Below are 14248 nucleotides of genomic sequence, written 5' to 3'. Positions count from 1 at the left end.
CTCCGTTCCATACTGTACGCCAGGAAAAGATTCCCTGCCCTCAGCGCTTCACACTGCCATTCTCCGTTCCATACTGTACGCCAGGAAAAGATTCCCCGCCCTCAGCGCTTCACACTGCCATTCTCCGTTCCATACTGTACGCCAGGAAAAGATTCCCTGCCCTCAGCGCTTCACACTGCCATTCCCCATTCCATACTGTACGCCAGGAAAAGATTCCCTGCCCTCAGCGCTTCACACTGCCATTCCCCATTCCATACTATACACCAGGAAAAGATTCCCTGCCCTCAGCGCTTCACACTGCCATTCTCCGTTCCATACTGTACGCCAGGAAAAGATTCCCTGCCCTCAGCGCTTCACACTGCCATTCCCCATTCCATACTGTACGCCAGGAAAAGATTCCCCGCCCTCAGCGCTTCACACTGCCATTCTCCGTTCCATACTGTACACCAGGAAAAGATTCCCCGCCCTCAGCGCTTCACACTGCCATTCTCCGTTCCATACTGTACGCCAGGAAAAGATTCCCCGCCCTCAGCGCTTCACACTGCCATTCTCCGTTCCATACTGTACGCCAGGAAAAGATTCCCCGCCCTCAGCGCTTCACACTGCCATTCCCCGTTCCATACTGTACGCCAGGAAAAGATTCCCCGCCCTCAGCGCTTCACACTGCCATTCCCCGTTCCATACTGTACGCCAGGAAAAGATTCCCCGCCCTCAGCGCTTCACACTGCCATTCCCCATTCCATACTGTACGCCAGGAAAAGATTCCCCGCCCTCAGCGCTTCACACTGCCATTCCCCATTCCATACTATACACCAGGAAAAGATTCCCCGCCCTCAGCGCTTCACACTGCCATTCCCCGTTCCATACTGTACGCCAGGAAAAGATTCCCTGCCCTCAGCGCTTCACACTGCCATTCCCCGTTCCATACTGTACGCCAGGAAAAGATTCCCTGCCCTCAGCGCTTCACACTGCCATTCCCCGTTCCATACTGTACGCCAGGAAAAGATTCCCTGCCCTCAGCGCTTCACACTGCCATTCCCCGTTCCATACTGTACGCCAGGAAAAGATTCCCTGCCCTCAGCTCTTCACACTGCCATTCTCCGTTCCATACTGTACGCCAGGAAAAGATTCCCCGCCCTCAGCGCTTCACACTGCCATTCTCCGTTCCATACTGTACGCCAGGAAAAGATTCCCCGCCCTCAGCGCTTCACACTGCCATTCCCCGTTCCATACTGTACGCCAGGAAAAGATTCCCCGCCCTCAGCGCTTCACACTGCCATTCCCCATTCCATACTGTACGCCAGGAAAAGATTCCCCGCCCTCAGCGCTTCACACTGCCATTCCCCATTCCATACTGTACGCCAGGAAAAGATTCCCCGCCCTCAGCGCTTCACACTGCCATTCCCCATTCCATACTGTACGCCAGGAAAAGATTCCCCGCCCTCAGCGCTTCACACTGCCATTCCCCATTCCATACTGTACGCCAGGAAAAGATTCCCCGCCCTCAGCGCTTCACACTGCCATTCCCCGTTCCATACTGTACGCCAGGAAAAGATTCCCCGCCCTCAGCGCTTCACACTGCCATTCCCCGTTCCATACTGTACGCCAGGAAAAGATTCCCCGCCCTCAGCGCTTCACACTGCCATTCCCCGTTCCATACTGTACGCCAGGAAAAGATTCCCCGCCCTCAGCGCTTCACACTGCCATTCTCCGTTCCATACTGTACACCAGGAAAAGATTCCCTGCCCTCAGCGCTTCACACTGCCATTCCCCGTTCCATACTGTACGCCAGGAAAAGCTTCCCTGCCCTCAGCGCTTCACACTGCCATTCCCCGTTCCATACTGTACGCCAGGAAAAGATTCCCTGCCCTCAGCGCTTCACACTGCCATTCCCCGTTCCATACTGTACGCCAGGAAAAGCTTCCCTGCCCTCAGCGCTTCACACTGCCATTCCCCGTTCCATACTGTACGCCAGGAAAAGATTCCCCGCCCTCAGCGCTTCACACTGCCATTCCCCGTTCCATACTGTACGCCAGGAAAAGATTCCCCGCCCTCAGCGCTTCACACTGCCATTCTCCGTTCCATACTGTACGCCAGGAAAAGATTCCCCGCCCTCAGCGCTTCACACTGCCATTCTCCGTTCCATACTGTACGCCAGGAAAAGATTCCCCGCCCTCAGCGCTTCACACTGCCATTCTCCGTTCCATACTGTACGCCAGGAAAAGATTCCCCGCCCTCAGCGCTTCACACTGCCATTCTCCGTTCCATACTGTACGCCAGGAAAAGATTCCCCGCCCTCAGCGCTTCACACTGCCATTCTCCGTTCCATACTGTACGCCAGGAAAAGATTCCCCGCCCTCAGCGCTTCACACTGCCATTCTCCGTTCCATACTGTACGCCAGGAAAAGATTCCCCGCCCTCAGCGCTTCACACTGCCATTCTCCGTTCCATACTGTACGCCAGGAAAAGATTCCCCGCCCTCAGCGCTTCACACTGCCATTCTCCGTTCCATACTGTACGCCAGGAAAAGATTCCCCGCCCTCAGCGCTTCACACTGCCATTCTCCGTTCCATACTGTACGCCAGGAAAAGATTCCCCGCCCTCAGCGCTTCACACTGCCATTCTCCGTTCCATACTGTACGCCAGGAAAAGATTCCCCGCCCTCAGCGCTTCACACTGCCATTCTCCGTTCCATACTGTACGCCAGGAAAAGATTCCCCGCCCTCAGCGCTTCACACTGCCATTCTCCGTTCCATACTGTACGCCAGGAAAAGATTCCCCGCCCTCAGCGCTTCACACTGCCATTCTCCGTTCCATACTGTACGCCAGGAAAAGATTCGAAGCCCCTGAAAGTACAGGTGCTGAGGAGCACGGTCATGAGAGAAGGCACCATAGCCAGAGGAGTGCGGTGCTGAGGAAAAAACGCGTGGAAAATGCAGCCCCACCATCTGCTAGTTTTCTCATGTCTGGGGCATCCCTCCATCCCATCTTGGAAATGGGAATAATAATATCCGTCTCACACAGTTTTTTGGGTTGTTTTTTTTTTTTCAGGAGTCTAGGACAGCCCAGGTAAAGCCCCTGGCACGGGGCCTGGCATACCGTAAGCACTCGATAATGGCAGCTCCTCTCCTCCTACTTATCCAGGAAGCCGAGCTCATGGGACATCCACGTCCCCCAGCTCTCCTGCAGGGGGCTGGGTACTTCCTCTGCATTACGCTTTGAACAAGGGCCCGGGGTGGGACTCCACAGCGGCCTCACCAAGTCCTGCTCAGCATCCCGCATCCAGGAGGAGCAGACCCACCTGGGAGGGGGCTGGGGAGGTGAGGTCACAGCCTCTGACAGCACTTCGGAAGCTGGGGAGGCCTGCCAGCCCCTGCCAGCCCCTGCCAGCCGGGAGCAGTTGTTTCATGGTGAGGCTGGAGTCTCGGGCAGGAATGCTCCGCGGACGACAGTGAGGCGGGTGTACAGTCCAGAGGCGGAGGCTACGTTGTGCAGCTCCGGCCCCGAGCCAGGCCTTCCTGGGAGTGGGAGGCACTTCTTGGGCTTGGAGCAGCGCCAGGATGACCCGGAAGCAGCTCCTCCCCGGGTCCAGGGGAAATAGTGGGTGATCTGGTATGTACCAGGCGTTTTCACACAGATGTAACCATTTTATGGTTCCAGCTGGATCCAACATGCAAACAGAAGTCAGCTTCACTTTTTTCCCTGTCTCTTGTAGACAGCGCTTTCTTCCCATCCCTAAATGAAACCGCAGGCAGGCCTGTAGCTCTCCTGGGTCTTTTCCATCTTCAAGAAAGTCTCACTTCACTAAATAGAAAATCTAATCTAGTTTCATATCAAAACTCCAGGCTTTGATCGAATTAAGCCCTGTCACATGGGCCTGCTCTAGGGTTCATGGCTACTACTCACCTTTCTTCACTCCCCCCCACCGCCGCCCCCCTTGCTGCTTTGGCCCCTACAGAGCAGTCACAGGGTGGAGGAGAGGTGAGGGGCAAGATAGGTCACCCTTCCTGGGGTGGTGGTGCTCTGGGGTCCACTGTCTTTTGTGCCCCCTGCGTGGACCATGCCTCTCTCCCATCTGCTCCTCACACCCCGCTCGGCCTGGGCTGTCAGCTGACTACCGCTCTGTTAGAGTCCCTCCCTCTGCCAGGCGTCATCTGCCGTGGGAGCCAGTCAAGGAGACCCCAATGAGGCTGCCTTTGACAGAAAAACCGTGGGGTGCTCCCTACCCTCTGAACAGCATCCCACTCCTTGCTCCAGCCTGTGCACCTAGTCCCTCACCTTTCATGACCCAGCCACAGTCAGACACCAGTCCCTGTGTCCTCCACACCCGATCGAGCTCCCCACGGGCCCTCTGGGTGCACCTCCTCCCTTCCCCTGCGCGTCAGGGAGCATAGGACACCCCGCGGCTCTCTTCTAAGACCTTCTCACCAGTGTCCTCTTTCAAGTCCACTCTGCCGTCCTGCAGGTGCGGGCAGCATGTTCCGCCATCTCTTGGCTTGTCCCAGGCACACGGCCCAGGCCCTTTACGACGTGGGAATCCTTGGCACTCACTGTATTATTTCAGGTGTTTGGGGTGTCCGCTGAGCTAAGTCAGCTAGCACCCCATTGTCGTGTCTTCTTAGGAGAGTGTCTAATGCAAGGGTCGTGATGGGCGCTCCTGTGACGGGGGTACATTGTTTCAGCCACTACACGAGGCAGCTTAGCTACATGGTGTCACAGAAACGCCCATTGGCAAAAGGAGGAACTAAGACTCGGCCAGGTGGAGGGACCACCCCAGGGTCACAGAGCTCGACGGTGGTGAAGTTAGGGTTTGACCTCCCAGCCACCGGCGTCCACCACGCCGGGCTGTTTCTCTCCCCACTGCCCGGCCTGAGCTGAACCTCCTGCTCTGGCCACAACCTCTTTCTCTCTGACCCCCAAGCACCTCTGTGCTTCCTCCCTGTCCAGTCTGTGCTCCTGGAAGGACCCCCACCCCAGCTCTGTTCTTTAAGGTCCAATGAAAAGCCTGCCTTCTCCATGAAGCTGTTCAAGGGGATCTCTCCCTCCCTGCATAAGAAGCACTTCTGAATGGAGCCCTTATCCCAAACTTGGTAATTTTCATTTCCGTCCACAACTTTTTCTTTTGTAAGTTTTTGATCAATGTGTCACTTGTATTACGTGCATAAATCTTAAGCCTACAGCTTAATGAATCTAACAAATGCATATGCCCGTGTAACTACCACTTGGATCAAGATACGGGACATTCCTAGAACTCCAGAAGGTTCCTTCACGCCCCTCACAGTTAGTAACACCCCACAGAACCACTACTCTGACCTCCATCACAGGGCTTTGGGCCTCCACATGAATGATATACAGTATATCCTCTTTTGTATCTGGTTTATTTCCTCTATACAATTAACATATACGGTTGTTGTGTGTAGCACTTCATTTGAAAAAAATGAGTAATATTCCATTGTGTCTATGCCATAATTTATCTACTCTGTTGATGATGGACATTTGGGGTTGTTTCCAGTTTGGGGATATTATGAATATATAAGCATTCTTGTACATGTCTTTGGATGGACTTAATAGTCATCTCTGTTGGGTATATAACCAGGAATAGAATTTCTGGGGGACGTTCACATACATTCTGTACTGATGCTGTCAACCACTTTGTAAAACGGTTGCACCAATTTCCATTCCCACTAGCAATGTACGGGAACTCTGATTGACCCCCGTCCTTGCCAATACTTGGTGTTGTCAGTCTTTAAAATTTTAGCCATCCTAAGGGATGTATAATGGTGTGGCGTTATATTTTAATTTGCATTTTCCTGATAATTGATGATGTTAAACACCTTTTTACAGACTTAGTAGACTTTGGATATCCTCTTTTATAAAGTGTCTATTCAAGTTCAATTTTTAAAAATTAAAGCATCTTTTTCTTATTGATTTGCAGAAGCTTGTTATATGTTTTGCATAAGGTCCTTGGGTATTTATATCGCAAAAAAACTTTTCTGACTCTCTGTTACTTTTAAATATCTCTTCTTTGTCTTTTTCATGGACAGTTCTTAATCCTAATGAATCTAATTTATCAGTTTTTAAATGTTATCAAATTTTTAAGGTTAGTTTTTTTGTACTGTTTAACAAATCGTTTCCTGCCCCCAAGTCATGAAGCTATTCTATGTTCTCCCCTAGAAGTTTTATCATTTCCCACATACATCTTTATCCTCTAACTACATGCATATGTATCATGAAGCATACACAATATTGTTTTGTATATCTTTAGGTTTAATACAAATAATATATATTAATACCACAGAAATATAAGAACATTCTGCAGCTTGCTTTTTGTGCTCAGTAGCACATCTCTGAGACTAATCTTTGTTGATATGTGCAGCTCCGGTCCCTTCACTCTCATGGGACCGAAGTGAATTGCACCACATCCATAGCTCACCACCTGTTTGCCCTTTCTCCTTTGATGGACATTTAGGCTGTTTACAGTGTTCGGCATCACAAACTGCTTCAGAGAACATATGCACAGGGGCCTCCCGGTATGAGACTGTCTGTGTGCATCCACCTGCCTGCGGTTTTGGAGCTGGAGAGACTCAGCGCTCCGAGGAGGTGCCTCCAGGCTGCTGAGGAGCAGGACTGGGGAGAGAGTTGGGTGGGTGGATGGGGTAGGGGTCCTGGGTAGTCCTGGCTCTGGGCCCTCACCCATTTTATTTCATTTTATTTTAAAACTAGAGGTCCGGTGCACGAAATCCATGTACTCAAGTGGTGGTGGTGGTGGGGGGGGTCCCTCAGCCCGGCCTGCACTCTCTTGCAGTCCAGGAGCCCTCGAGGGCTGTCCGACTGCCAGCTTAGGCCCACTCCCCATGGGAGAAGGCCTAAGCTGGCAGTTGGACATCTTTATCGCTGTGCTCACCACCGCTCTGTTCCCGTCACCACCGCTGTGCTCAATAGCCATGAGCCCGGTTTTTGGCTGAGCGGCACTGCCCCTGTGGGAGTACACTGACCATCAGGGGGCAGCTCCTGTGTTGAGCATCTGCCCCCTGGTGGTCAGTGCACATCATAGTGACCGGTCATTCTGCCATTCAGTCAATTTGCATATTAGCCTTTTATTATATAGGATATGTTTTATTGATTTTTAGAGAGAGAGGAAGGGATAGAGAGACAGAAACATTGATGAGGGAGAAACATCATTGATCAGCTGCCTACTGCACCCTCCTTACTGGGGATCTAGCCTGCAACCTGAGCCTGTGCCCTGACCGAATCCACCTGTGACCTCTTAGTTCCTGGGTCAATGCTCAACCACTGAGCCACACTGGCTGGGCTGGGCCCTCACCCATTGTCGCCAGAGCAGATTTGCTTTCATGCTGTTGACCTGGCATTCTGTTTAACTCTTTGTTTAAAAAATAGAATCTGCTTTAAAAATAAAATGTTTGAAGACGAGGCATTGAGGTAAGGCATGTTCACGAAGTGTTGTAGGTAAAACAGGACTGTGTCTGATGGGAGCGCTGAGTGGCTCCCCTTCAGCCCGAGCCAGCTGCTGTGCACTGTTTGTTAACTCTTCCCCTGCAGCCCTCCTTTCTCTCCAGCTCGGCTCTTGATTTCTGCTCCTCTGTGTCTGGCTCCCTAAGCATGTGTTGATGGGTTGGTTGATGAGAAACATTTTAAATGACTTGGCACCATAGTCATCTCACATTTGTATGCATTGCAATTTGCAAACCACGCTCATAGCTTGCTTTCCTTCAAGCCAGGCCAGCCAGAGGAGGACTGTGGAGGACTGACTGCTCCCACTCCGCAGGGGAGAACACCAAGGCGCAGGGAGGTCACGTGACTGGTAGGACCTGGACCCGGGGCCTCGAGTTCTGGCAGCGTGCCCATTCCATGGTGCGCGGGGCCTGAAAACACGGCTTTCATCCAGACGTTAATGAATAACTAACCTGTGCACTGCCCTCTGCAGCCTACACGTGCTCTCCCTCACATGGTCTCCTTCACTCTCCACAGCCCTCTGTGGGGTGGATGCTATTATTTTTATCCCTAAACCCACCACTTTTCAAAGAGAGGAAACTGGTGCTCAGAGGGTGGAGGTGTCTCACTCAAGGCCACAGTGCTCCGGAGGACAGAGCTGTTCTCTGTATCCAACTCCCAGCTTCCCCTCACCCCATCCCCCACTCCTCTGCCCCTTCCCTCCCGTTTACTCCCAGCAGCAGGGCCCAGGGAGGTCTGGGGCAGGTGGGCTTTTCAGCAGCCCAAGGGCCTGGCCCTCCCAGGCAGGCCCAGGAAATGGGGCTGGCCCTGCCCTGCTGAGCAGCCCCTCCCATGAGGCCCGGGGTTGTTTTCCTTATCTAAATAAACTCGGCACAAACATGGCCGCATTACTCATGAGTAAGTTATTTGCCATAGCATAGCCCAGAGATGGGAAATTCGTTCACACTGGAACTGTCTTAACCTGGTACCACGAATGGGAAAGTGCAGTTTGAGACCCACATCAGCAAAATCTGAAACCTGCTTTCCTAGGCCCCCACCCTCCATCTCAAGCCTGGGAACACAGCTGCCCCTGGCCCAGGAGTCCCGCTGGGGGGCAGGCAGAGCCCAGCCTGCTGGGGAGAGGCGGGAGCTCCAGGGCAGGGCTCTCTCCTGGCCTCTGTCTCTTCCGGCGGGCTCTCTGGAGGAAAGAGGCAGACACCCCAGAGGAGGGGCGCTCTGCTCTATCAGGCCTTTTGTACCAGGGGCGCCTGGTGCCTGTTCCCCACACGGAGCTCAGTTCCTTCAGCCCTGAACCAGGGGAGGGCTCTCGGGAGCTGTTATGTAAATGAGGATGCCCATCACTTAGCCCAGTGCCTGGCACGGGGCACCGGGCACCGTCGCTATTATTACTGTGAGGGGGCAGGGAGTTAGGTGGGTGGTGGGGAAGGCAGATGATGCTAAAAGCAGTTGATCTTGCCCACTGCCATGCTTTTCAAAAGCTTTCGCATCTCTCTGGGCTGCGTTTATTACATCATTTAACAGGAGAGGGCCTGGCTCTCAAGGAAGCTCTGTGTTGCCCTTGAGGTAGCAACAGGAGTGGGTCATAAATCACCGAACATGGGGGCTGCGATGGCAAAGGACTCTCAGGCATCAGGTCTCAGCGGGAGTCCTGGCCGAGCTGAGGGAAGAACCGTAATCCTTGACTCCCAGGTCAGCAGATTCTGGTTACACAGAATGTTCCTCGGATGCCACCTGGAGTCCCCGGAGGTGACTGTGTTCGTCCCTACCCCAGAGCCCAGCACGACCTGTGGCTTCCGTCCGGGGCTCCGGCACTGTGGTGCGGGGCTGTGTGGTCACAGGGGTCCCTTGCTCCTCGTGGCCAGCGTCAGACCGATGGGCTGGAGCTTGGACAGCGGCGGTCATTTCTCTGTGTGGGCCATGCCCTGGAGACCGTCTGATTCACCGCCTCGCTCCCACCGGGGCTGCGATGGGACCGAGCTGGCGGGAGACCCTGAGATGCCCGGAGGGATCTGGCCCCTCAGAGGAAATTCAAACAAAAACAGTCCTAAACCTGAAAAAGTACCACCCATTCATGCGTGCTAAACTCAAAATAGCTTCCTTCTAGAGATTCGGATTGCAAAATCCTGGATGAATGGGAGGAAGCTGAACTTTTCTCCGTGGGCAGGGAGTGGGGTGGGGGTGGGGGGAGGGATTTGCTGTTGGCCTAAGTGCCTACTTGCTCTGCCTCCTGAGTCACCCAGCCTGCCAAGGGGGCCTTGCACACAGAGAGTGCACTGCCCACGTCCTCTGAGTTGCATGAGGTGTGCCCACTTCCCAGGGGAGGACTAAGTCCAAACAGCTCTGTGTTGGGGTGTGGCCAGCCCATCATGCACACGTGCACATGTATGCACACACATCCCCACACATGGGGGAGGGGGAAGGGCATGTGTAAGCTCAGCAACTTTCATTAATTCCATTTTGAAGGAACAGCAAAATGATAACATGTTTTTCTCTCATAATTAATATTCATGTTTGGAGTTTCCACATCTGGCCAGGTGCAGACTGACCCCTGGTGCTGACTGACCCTTGTGGACAAGTTTCCCACAGAAAGATCAGTTGCTCACCCTGACCCAAATGGAATGCTGGGCCTGAGACCCCCAACTTCACAGAAGATACAATTCTACAAAGGGATTTTAGTTTCCTAAGGCAGCCCCAAGCAGATGCATTGCATGGGTACCACGTCCTGCTAAAACCAGCCTGGGTGTGCTTAAAAAAATACCAATGATGGCAAAAATGCATTTAATGAAGGTGTCACACACCACAAAACCACTGAAAGTGGGGCTTGAATTTGAGGGGGAGTGCATAATTGTGTGTGTTTTAGACATTAGGTTAAGGTAACATGGCCTCACTTGGAAAAATCTGAGGGGAGGAGGGGAAAAACGATGAAAGTCTGAGTCCATGCTACCCAGCTAAGCTTCAAGGATAGATAGAGTGTTCGTTTCTTGGTGCATATAAGTTAATTTTTCATTCATTCATTCATTCATTCATTCACTCATTCATTCAAATATGTATTGACGGCTCTGTGCCAGGTGCTGTGCTAGGCCCAGGTGACACATCCACTAATTAGACAGGTAGGCTCCTGCTCTGTTTTATTCAAGTCGGTGGGGACAGAACTGTCATTTCTGACTCCCGGCTTAAACTGCGTGCTCCCCAAGGGCGGAGGCCAGGCCCTTCTCTTGTGGCCTCTCTTCTACGAAGGGCTCCACACAAGTGCGCCCACAATGGATGCTTGGCAGTGGGCCCTCCGGGCTCACAAATGAAAGTGAGACCGTGTGTCCTGATGCTCCAGTGGGCACTTGGACTTCCCTTCCTCCTGCCACCTCCTCTCCGAGCCGCTCTCCCGCCTCCCGGGTGGCCTTGGCAGGATCAGGCCCTGAGTTGAGCTGTTGATTAAAGCTGACAAGAACTCGAGGTGTTACTCTCCCACAGTCATTGGCAACGAGTGAGGGGATTCCCGAAGACCGAGGAATGCGCCTCCAGGATGGAATTCGGAGGTCAGAGCTAGAAGAGGCACAAAGGCGAACAGGCGTCAGCCGGAAGCGTGACAGCTCCATGGCAGAGTTTGAAGAATTTCAAGGCAGGCCTTAAGGGCTCAGTCACCCCCTGACGTGTCTGCCCTGGCAACGCACAGGTGGATGCTTGAGTCATGTATTTACAGTCCCCAAACCAGTCTAAGCCCTTAGTTTTACAGATGAAGAAGCCGAGACTGGAAGTGCAAGTTACACCCAAGACAGGAGCAGGTCCATCGATGGAACCCAGACCCTCCAGACCCCTGGCACTCGGTTCTCCCGCCGCTTAACCAGGCGTCCAGCACCTCGAGTGCTTTGCAGGGAAGTCACCGTCACCCTCTTCATCTGCGAGGGAGGCCAGCCTGGATGGAGACCTGTGGGCCACCCAGCACCAGGCCCCTAAGGGTCTTTTGGTCCCTGTCTTCTAGCAAGTATCTGAGGACAGTAAAGACAGCGCAGCCGATGTGGAATCCACATGAGAAACAGCAGGATTGGGGTCCAGGTTGCGTGGATTTTAGCAGCTGGCCCTCAGACCAATCCTCACGTAAATCCTTCCATGCGGACACTATAGCTGAGCGAGCACTGGGTTGAGAGCCGTCACGCAAGTCAGGATGCCACGTTTTAGTTATGAGACCTCGGGCACAGCACTTGGTCTGTCTGGGTCTGTTTCCTGATGATTAAGTCATTCACTGGGACATATTTATTAAGCACCTCCAATGGACTTGGGCACGTGTGTTGGGGATAGAATGGAGCTCTGGAGAGGAGTTTGGCTGGACACTTAGATGTGGGAGACACTTTATAAAAATTAGTTGAGGCTCAAGGGTGAGTAAGATCACCCAGGGAGAGGATGTGAACAAAAAGAGGCAAGTACCTGGCTCTGGGGAACCATAACATCTGGGGGGAGGAGAGATCTGAAATGTGTGAGTTACCTCTAGTACCTGCGACAGTCACGCCCTGTGAGTCCTCACCTTAGGGCAGGCAGCTAGCTCTGCTCCAGGCCCAGAGGTCTTCCCGCAGAAACCCTTGGCTTGAAGCACTCTGGCCCCCTTGAAGGGAGCTATGGATGACTAAGTGAGACAATAAGAAAAGATGCTGTCCCAGGTGCCGGCTCACTTTATGCAGCTGGTGTGGGGAGGGTAAGCTGCTACAATAGCTTTTCAAGGGACTATTTGGTAATGGCATCAAAAATAGCAATTCTTCTAGGGACTTATTCTAAGAAAAAAACCAGTAATGTACACAAATGCTTATGTACAAAAAATGTTTAAAAACAGCATTTATGGCCTGGCTGGCGTGGCTCCGTGGTAGAGTGTTGATCTATGAAGTAGCCGGTCAGGGTTCGATTCCTGGTCAGGGCACATGCCCGGGTTGTGGGCTCGATCCCCTGTGTGGGGTGTGCAGGAGGCGGCCAATCAATAATTCTCTCTCATCATTGATGTTTCTCTCTCCCTTCCTCTCTGAAATCAATAAAGATACAATTTTTTAAAAAAACACAGCACTTATGATACCAAATAAGAGTGGGAGCAACCGACATGTCCAATCATGGGCAACTGGTTGAGTAAATTCTAATAGATCCGTGTGACAGAATGCTCCACAGTTTTTCAAAATAAGGTAGTAAATGCATATTTATCGACACAGAAAGATGTTCACAATATATTTAATGAAAAAGCAGTTGGCTGCATCTGATTATTTCTAGTTACTGGTTGTTGTTCGTCTTCATCGTGGTTCAGAGCAAGGACTGTCCAGCAAGGTCACCCGAGCAAGGCCACTCCTAGAGTCACCTTCCCAAGTCTCAGTGTCCTCTTCCGGGGGAGGGATGATAATAACACCCACCAAAGGCAGTTGTCAAAATTGAGTTAATCTATTCCATGTAAAGTGCTGACAGCAGGGCCTAGCACTCCTAAGACTTTAACATGTGTGAGTCATTCTTATTTTAAAAAACACCTTTATTGAGATAAAATTCGCATATCATACAATGCACCCATTTAAAAATGAAAAATTCAGTGGTGTTCAGTGTAGTTGGAGTTGTGCAAACATCACCACAGTCCACTTTAGAGCATTTTCATTACCCCAGAAACCAAACCCTTTCCCCTGCCTCTCCCCCAGCCCCTGGAAACCAGAAATCTACTTTCGGTCTCTGTGATTAGCTTATTGTTGGCATTTCCTAGAAATGGGGTCATGCAACATGGGGTCTTTCGTGACTTGCTCTTTCACTTAGTATTATGTTTTCAAAGGTCGTCCATACCATTTTCATTGCAGATAGCCTTTTTTCTTGACGTTACTAAAGGCCCAATGCATGAAATTCATGCAAGGGGCTCGGCCCTCACAGCCCCAGCTTCGTCCGGAAGGTCGTCCGGAAGGTCGCCCGGCTGTCTGGTCTAATTAGCATCTTACCCTTTTATTATTATAGATTATTAAAAATGTTTAATGTTTCTACAATGAAAACATGTTACTTTTGTAACAAAAACCACCACCACCAAACTCATCTCTCTTTAAGCTGGTTAGGTCAAAATGCCTGCGAGACAGACAGCTTTCCCTCGTTTCTCTAACTTTTATTTCATCCCTTCGATGTCAGAGTCAACAGCAGGCTGTTCCCAGAGGCTGGATTGTGTATAAAGTGCAGAGTGTTCCAGACGTGTGTGTGTCAGTCTGAGAGAGGGGAGAGTCCCACCTCTCCTTTCACACGTCCGGCGCCTGACTGTGCAGCCGCACTGACAGGGCCTCAGAGCTCTCTCAGAGCCACTGCCTGGGGCCTCCACCCCAGAATCCACACTCCTCACCCTAGAGAGGCCCCACTCCGCTTTCACCTCACATGGTTTTCTTTCTATCTTTATAATATTTTTTAAATCGAGGTGTCACTTTGATATAGTATACTGTATTCATTTTAAATGTAAAACTAAGCCTGCCAATATATTAAAAACGATGTAAAGGCAGCTAATCTCTCTGCCATAGAACTAGGTTTTCATTTTGGCGCACCACTCTTGTGTGGCTGTCCATACGCACGTGTGCTTTTAAACACAAGTGCAATTATAACAGACCAACAGTTTTCCAACTCCAGTACGATCGTTAGGTCAGTGGTCGGCAAACTGCGGCCAGCGAGCCACATGCGGCTCTTTGGCCCCTTCAGTGTGGCTCTTCCACAAAATACCGACTTCTGCGCATGGGCCATGAAGTTTCAATCGCACTGTACGTGCGCACCCACACATGGTATTTTGTGGAAGAGCCACACT

The sequence above is a fragment of the Myotis daubentonii genome, chromosome 1, assembly GCF_963259705.1.
Source record: "Myotis daubentonii chromosome 1, mMyoDau2.1, whole genome shotgun sequence".
Classification (NCBI taxonomy): domain Eukaryota; kingdom Metazoa; phylum Chordata; class Mammalia; order Chiroptera; family Vespertilionidae; genus Myotis; species Myotis daubentonii.
Note: the sequence above shows the minus strand (reverse complement) of the source record.